Raw genomic sequence first — 8,028 nt, forward strand, 5'->3', positions numbered from 1 at the left:
TAGAGGGTAGAGGGGGATCGCCTCCCACCCTGGAGTCTCCGATCCCGGCCCGATTTTATCTTCCCCGGTTCGCCTCACGTTAGAAGGCTCTCTCAGTGGATTTTGCGTCTTTTTTCTCCCAATCTCTCAGGTTTTGTAAGGTTTCCAATGGCTTCAGATCTTTTCTGTGTGATGTATGGGCGCGAGTGCGAGTACGGAGCTCCTTACTTCTCCGCCATCTTGCCCTCTCTCTACACTTTCTGATTTTAAACTTACTACAAGGCATTGGTAATCAAAACTGTGTGGTACTTTCAAAAGTATAAACATAATGATAAATGGAATAGAATTGAGTCAAGAAGTAAAATCATGTTTATGGCCAACTTACTTTTTGACAAGGGTGCCAAAACCATTTAATAGGGAGTATTTCAACAGATGGAGGTGGAATTACTGAATAGCTATGTGCAAAATATTGAAGCTAAACCTTTGCTCCATGATACACAAAAATTAACTTAAAATAGATCAAAGACACAATTGTAAAACTATAAAACTCTTTTAAAAAAAGCAAAGGATATATTCCCTTGGATTTGAAGAAGATTCTCAGATATGACATTACAAGCACAAGCAAAAAAGAAAAATAGATACCTGAATTTCAGTAAATTCAGAAATGTTTGTGCTTCCAAGGATACCACCGAGAAAGTAAAAAGCCAATCCACAAAATGGACAAAAAATAAATCATATATCTCATAAGAGAGTCATATCCAAAGTATACAAAGAACTTTTATAACTCAATACTAGAGAGACACACATAAGCCATCTTTAAAAATAAAAAAAAAAGAGGTGAAATATTTAAATGAACATTTTTCCAAGGAAGATATAGAAGTGGGCACCAACCACATAAAAAGATGTTCAACACCATTAAAGAAATGTAAATTAAAGCCATGAAATACCACTTCATACATACTAGGACATTAGAATAAAAAGCCAGATAGTAACAAATGTTGACAAGGATGCAAAAAAAATCAGAACTTTCCTATACTGCTGGTAAAATGGTGCAGTCACTTTGGAATAGCAATTCCTCAAACATTTAAACATAGAGTTACCATATGATCCAGTAACTCCACTTCTTATATATATATATATATATATATACACACACACACACACACAGAAAACAATTGAAAGTCAGCATTGAAATAAATAGTTGTATACAAATATTTAAGCAACAGTGTTTACAACAGGCAAAAAGGTGGAAATAACCTACATGTCCAACTGATGAATGAATACATAAATTATGGTTTATCTATACAATGTAAATATTATTCAACCATAAGTAATAGATTATTGATACATACTACAGCATAGCTAAATCTTGAGCACATTATGCTAAGTAAAAGAAGCCAGTAAGAGAAGTCTGAATATTACATTATTCCATTTATAAATTATCCAAAATTAACAAATCTATAGAGATAAAAAGCAGATTAGTGGTTGCCTAGGGATGGAGAGGAAGTAAAGAGAAACAAGTAGGGAGGGTAATACTAAAGTGAATAGGGTTTTTTTTTTTTGAGGTGATGAAAATGTTCTAAAATCTACTGTTGTGATAGTAGCAGTTATTTGTGAATATACTAAAACCCTGTGAACTGCACATTATAATGGCTGAATTGTATGGTATGTGAATAATCTCTCAATAAAGATCCTTTTAAAAAAAGCATTGTTCTGAGGATGACTGGGTGGCTCCATCTGTTAAGGGTCCAACTTTGGCTCAAGTCATGACGTCCCAGTTTATGAGTTCGAGCCCTCCATCAGTCTCTCTGCTGTAAGCGCAGCAGACAGATCCTCTGTCTCCTTCTCTCTCTGCCTCTACCCCACTCCCATGCATGCTCGCTCTCTCTCATACCCTCTCTCTCAGAAATAAACATTTAAAAATATATATTATCCTAGTTTGAAAGCAAAAGTTATTAACTCCAAACACAAAATAATTAAATATCCACAAAATAAATACTAAGTTTATTTCATTGATCATTAAATTTAATATTAATAATTTAAGTTACCCAGTACAATTTGTAGATTAGATTGTCTCCTTTCAAAATAATTCTCTAGTAAGCACTATGATTATTTTAAATTATTTTAAATTTTTAATGTTTATTTTTTCTTTTTTTGAGAGAGAGAGATCATGAGAAGGGGAGGGGCAGAGAAAGAAGGAGACACAGAACTGGAAGCAGGCTCCAGGCTCCAGGCTGTCAGCATAGAGCCCGACGCAGGGCTCAAACTCATAAACTGTGAGATTATGACCTGAGCCGAAGTCGGAGTTTTAACCAACTAAGCCACCCAGGCGACCCTATGATTCTTTAGAAATCAGAACCAAACATAAATAATTTCAACAACAAAGCTATAAGAAGCATTTACATCTTGTTCACTGTGTAGATACTACATTTAATAAGACATGTAGGTACACTTAGGAGTGTTTCACATGATACATAAAGCATTATTTTCAAAAGTTAAGTGTTGCACACGAATAAACTAATAAACTAATAAAATGTCTCTGCTTTTACCATATCTTTCCCCAGAGGCACATGCCCAGACACTGTGCTTGTCAGTAAAGCTGCCTTATTATTACAAGGTCCTTCCTCTTGACTCAACACATTTCACTTTCCAGGGACTCTTAGCCCCAGCTTTCTCCTCGGGTTTTGATCATTAACTCTTTTTTGTCATCTTTCAGAACATACACCAAGACTTTTGCTTTCAAGTAAAAAATAAGGAAAATGTGAACTGATAAACCACTATAACATGGATTGAACAGGTAAAGCACTACAATATGGATTAGCTCATTTTCAGGCAAATATCTTTATTAAGAGAAAATGTCTTTGTGTCAAGAAAGAATGGTTAAAAGGGCTAGTCTACAAATGCCTGAAGTGAAATTGGTATAACACATAAAATTATTCCTCTTGAGATAAAATTGTAGCTATTAAGTATTTTAAATTTGGCCAATCATCATGATAGAAAGCTTAGAGACACTTTGGAAATAGATTATCCTAGGTTTGGATCTCTTGTCTTTCATTTACTGGTTGGATATCTTGAGCCAGTTGCCCAAGTTCAATTCTCTTATTCTTATAAAAGAGAATGACAAATTATGCATACATCATAAAATTATAAGGGAAAAAAGGACTATGTCTAGCAACAATAGGCATTCAAAAAGCTTTCCTATCTTAATAGTCTGTAAAATAGTGATATCCATAATGGCATCACTGGCCATTCAAGAAGTGTTGCTTGATCCCTAATAGCTAAAAGATTTATTCTGTTTGTTCTAAATACACAGAAGTAGATCAGACACCATTGGTAGATGACAAATACATCCTTTCCCTACTGTCTCATACTCTTTAACCTTTTATAATACCTAATAAAATAGTTCCAATATAGCGTCCTGTGAAAACTGAGAAGTATAGACTCCAGAACAGGGGAAATCACTGGAGCACAAGTGATAATTCACAGGCAATAGGCACTCATGTTTTCTGACAGTAAAATAATTGTCATCCCTTCCTCTCTGGTGTGGCACTGCATCTATAGGCTGTCTTACATGACATGAAGAACTAAAGGCCTAAAAGAAACTCATAAGATGATTATAGGCACCAAATGCCTACTGAATTAATGAAGAGATAAATAAAACATAAAAGAAGTAAAGGAAGGGAAGGAATGAAGGAAAGCTATCTTCAGCTGTTGAGTAAAGAAAAAGTAACCTGAGTAAGGTCAAGAAAAGATGCTAAATAGAATACTTGAGAAAGCTTTCTAAATGTTTCTAAATTCCTGAAGTGATTTTGTTTCTTTCAACTTGCATTTCTTTCTATTCTTCACTTTCCTTCACGAATCAATTCTTGTGAAACTGTACTGTACCTATAATGGAAGGGCACACACATAGTGATAGAAATTTTCTAATGAAATGTGGCTCAGAGATAAATTCTGACCTTTTCATATACATTCCCTGGATCTTTTCAAAGTTAAGCTTAAAAGAACTGGAGTCAGGAAGAGGTGGGGATTGACTTAGTTAAGTCAATTTCTAAAGTGAGCTGGAGATTTACCACATGAAAGAGAATAGGATTTACTTGTTTGTGTTTATATTCTCTCTATGGCAAAATAAGACTATACATTTCCTACCAGGGGAGGAAGGAAACAGATAGTTTTAAAAGTGTCTTCATGGTCAAAACGATTTATGAAACAAACAGTGGCATATCCTCAATCAATTTAACAAAATCTAAACATAGAGTTGAAAAACCACATCATATTTTTAAAGTTTTTAAAATTGTGATAAGAAAGTACATAACATAAAATTTACCATCTTGGAGTGTGGCCAGGTGGCTCAGACCAAGTAGGGTTTTCCTTATCAATGGACTGCGCAGAATGCACTACCAGACTCTTGTAGTCTATTCACCATGGCTTCTTCTGACATCCCAGTGAACTGGAGAAGTATGCTTCAGGCCAGACTTTTAAGCTAATTCTCAGCCCTCAGTCAAATGAATCTGTCCCAGAAATACCCCTTTCCCCATCAAAGAAGGATACATCCCTGGAAGAAATTCAGAAGAAATTAGAAGCTGCAGAGGAAAGACACAAGTCCCAAGCAGCTAAAGTCTCGAAGCAGCTTGCTGAGGAAGGAGAACATGAAAAAGAAGTGCTTCAGAAAGGAACAGAAGAGAACAACTTCAGTAAAATGGCAGAAGAAAAGCTGACCCACAAAATGGATGCCAATAAACAGAATCAAGAGGCACAAATGGCTGCCAAACTGGAGTATTTGTGAGAGAAGGGAAAGCACATTGAAGAATGTGAACTGTGCAAGAATAAAGAACCCAAAGATCCTGCTGATGAAACTGAAGCTGACTAATTTGTTCTCAGAACTGACTTCCTCCCCTTCTATTTCCCAAATATCCAAAGACTATACTGGCCAGTGTCATTTACTTTTGCCCTCTTGACAAATATTCTAGAAGCTAATGTAGGACTATATATATAGATCTAGACTGTATGTTGTTGTTTTTGAAGCTAAATGGGAAAAACTCTTCTCCTTAAGTGTTGAAGTCTTTCTAATGTAGCTATTTTTCTTGTTGCATCTTTTATACTTCAGTACACTTGGCATACTGAGTTAATGGCTAGTACTGTAACGGCTCTGTAAAAAACATGTTTGTGAAAAGAGTATATATTAGCTTCTTTCAAACTGTTAGATGCTGAATCTGTTCACTTTTAAATCCCAATTCTGTCCTGATCTTACCAGATGCTCCTGTACTTAACTGTTAAATAAAACTGCATAGAGCTATTGAAAAAAAATTATCATTTTAACCATTTTAAAATTTATAGTTCAATAGGGTTAAGTATATTCATATCATCATGAAACAGATATCTATAACTTTTTCATCTTGCAAATCTGAAACTCTATAACCATTAAACAACTTCTATTTCCCCCACCCCCAGTCCCTGATAATCACCACTGCACTTTCTATAAATTTCATTATTTTGGATACCTCATATAAAAAGAATCATATGGTATTTGTCTTTTTTTGACTAGCTTATTTCATGTGATATAATGTCTTTAAGGTCCAATCTTGCTGTAGTATGTGAAAAAAATGTAAAAAGGATCCCCTTCCTTTTTAAGAGTGAAAATATCCCATCATATATACGTGTGTGTGTGTGTGTGTGTGTGTGTGTGTATACACACCACATCTTGTTTCTCCTCTCATCTGCTGATAAGTATTCAAGTTGCTTCCACTCTTAGGTATTGTGAACAGTGCTACTATGAACACAGATATGCAACTATCTCTGAGTCCCTGTTTTCAATTCTTTTGGATGTATACCCCAAAGTAAGATTACTGCTTCATATGATACTTCTATTTTCAATTTTTTGAGGAACTTCCATACTGTTTTCCATAGCAATTGCATCATTTTACAATCCCACCAACAGTGTACAAGGGTTCCAATTTCTCCATGTACTCACCAACACTTACGATTCTCTGTCTTGTTTTTAAATGTTTATTTATGTTGAGAGTAGAGGAGAGAATCCCAAATAGGCTTCCCACAGCACAAAGCCTGATGCAGGGCTTGATCTCACAAACCGTGAGATGCTGACCTGAGACAAAATCAAGAGTTGGTGCTTAACTGAGGCACCCAGGCACCCTATTCTCTGTGTTTTTATTTTTAATAGTAGGCATGCTAATGGTTGCAACGTAATATCTCATTGTGGTTCTGATTTGCATTTTCCAGATGATTACTAATGTTGTGCATCTTTTCATGTGCTTGTGGGCCATTTGTATGTCTTCTTTGCATAAATATCTATTCTAGACCCTTTGCTTATTTTTAATCAGATTTTTTGATTTTCTGTTGTTGAGTTGTAGCAGTACTTTATTTATTCTGGATATCAATCACTTATCAGATAGGTTGCAAATATTTTCTTCCATTCTGTAGCTTGCTATTTCACTCTGACTGAATCCCCTGATGCACAAAAGTTTTTCAGTTTAATGTAGTCCTATTTTCTTCTTTTTTTGCTTGCGTTTTTTGTGCTTTGGGTGTCATATTCCAAGATATCATTGCCAAGTTCAACATGATGAAGTTTTTGCTCTTTGTTTTCTCTTAGGAGTTTTATGGTTTTAGGTCTTATCTTTATGTCATTAATCCAGTTTGAATTTTGAATATAGTAAAACATAAGGGTCCAACTTAATTCCTTTGCACAGGTTATGCCCAGTTTTACCAAAAATATTTGTGGAAGAGATTTTCTTTTAATACTGAGTAGTCTTGGCACCCTTGTCAAAGGACATTTGACTATATACATGTGAAAGTTTATTTTTAGGCTCTCTATTCTATTCCACTAATCTATTTGTCTGTCTTTATACTAACGTCACACTGTTTTGACTACTGTGACTTTCTGATATGTTTTGAAGTCAAGATGTGTGAGCCCTCCAGCTTTGTTTTTCTATTAAGAATAAAATTGTTTTGACTATTCAAAGTCTCTTGAGAATCCATAAAAATTTTACGATAGATTTTTCTATTTCTTCAAAAAATGCACTTGGAGGGACACTTGGAGGGCTCGGTTAGTTAAGCCTCTGACTCCAGATTTCGGCTCACATAATGATCTCACAGTTTGTGAGTTCAAGCCCTGCATTTAGCTCTGTGCTGACATTGAAGGGCGACTGGGTGGCTCAGTTGGTTATGTGTCTGACTTTGGCTTAGGTCATGATCTCCTGATCCATGGATTTGAGCCCTGAATTGGGTTCTGTGCTGACAGCTCAGAGCATGGAGGCTGCTTCAGATTCTGTGCCTCCCTCTCTCTCTGCCCTTCCCCCGCTCATGCTTTCTCTCCCTCAAAATAATAAATAAACATTTAAAAAAAGAAAAAAAAGAAAATACATGAATTTGGTAGGAAAGGCTGAGACACACTTTTGCCATAAAACCCACACCTGGTACAGTGCTATACAATCAGAATGTAATGCCCAAAAGCCAACTTCTCCCTGAGGAGCAAAGGGGGTTGGGACCCCTCCTCTAACACTCAAACTTTTAAGACTCTCACCTATGAGAAAGGCTCACAAACAGCTTGTTCTGAAAGCCAATAAGGCTTTCATCCATGAGATTCACAAGACTATATCAAAGAGCAAAAGAATTCTTAACTGGCTATCCCCACCAAGGCTCAGCACAGTTAGAACAGGCAAAAAATACCCATCTCCCATTCTTTCCCTGATAGGACTTTATCTACAAATTTCAAAAGCTGCTGTCTAAAAATCAGGCTTCTAATTTAGCAGGCATCCAGGGGCTCTGATCCTCCCTCAGAGACTAGGAAAGTTGGCACACATTTCCCCCATCTTCTCCCTCCACTCACTCCAAAGCACTAGTGTTTCCCTGAAAGAAGCTCGTATACACATCTGTACCCCATTTTTTGCAGCTGCTGACCATGGGTCTCTGGAATGCCTGGCTCTGACAGCCAATGGAGTTTCCATTCGTGAGTCCCACAGCAATGCAGCAAACAAAGAAGTAATTTTTTTAATGTTTATTTATTTTTGAGAGTGAGAATGAGCCTATGCATGCAGG

The 8,028-nt window shown here is 36.1% G+C and overlaps 1 pseudogene; it reads left to right on the top strand.

The window, feature by feature from the left end:
• The first annotated feature begins 4,422 nt into the window (after nt 1-4,422).
• On the top strand, nt 4,423-4,899 carry LOC120221585 (annotated as a pseudogene).
• Nucleotides 4,900-8,028: the final 3,129 nt, after the last annotated feature.

The sequence above is a fragment of the Hyaena hyaena genome, unplaced genomic scaffold, assembly GCF_003009895.1.
Source record: "Hyaena hyaena isolate Hyena2069 unplaced genomic scaffold, ASM300989v1 scaffold_785, whole genome shotgun sequence".
In the NCBI taxonomy this organism is placed as follows: Eukaryota; Metazoa; Chordata; class Mammalia; order Carnivora; family Hyaenidae; genus Hyaena; species Hyaena hyaena.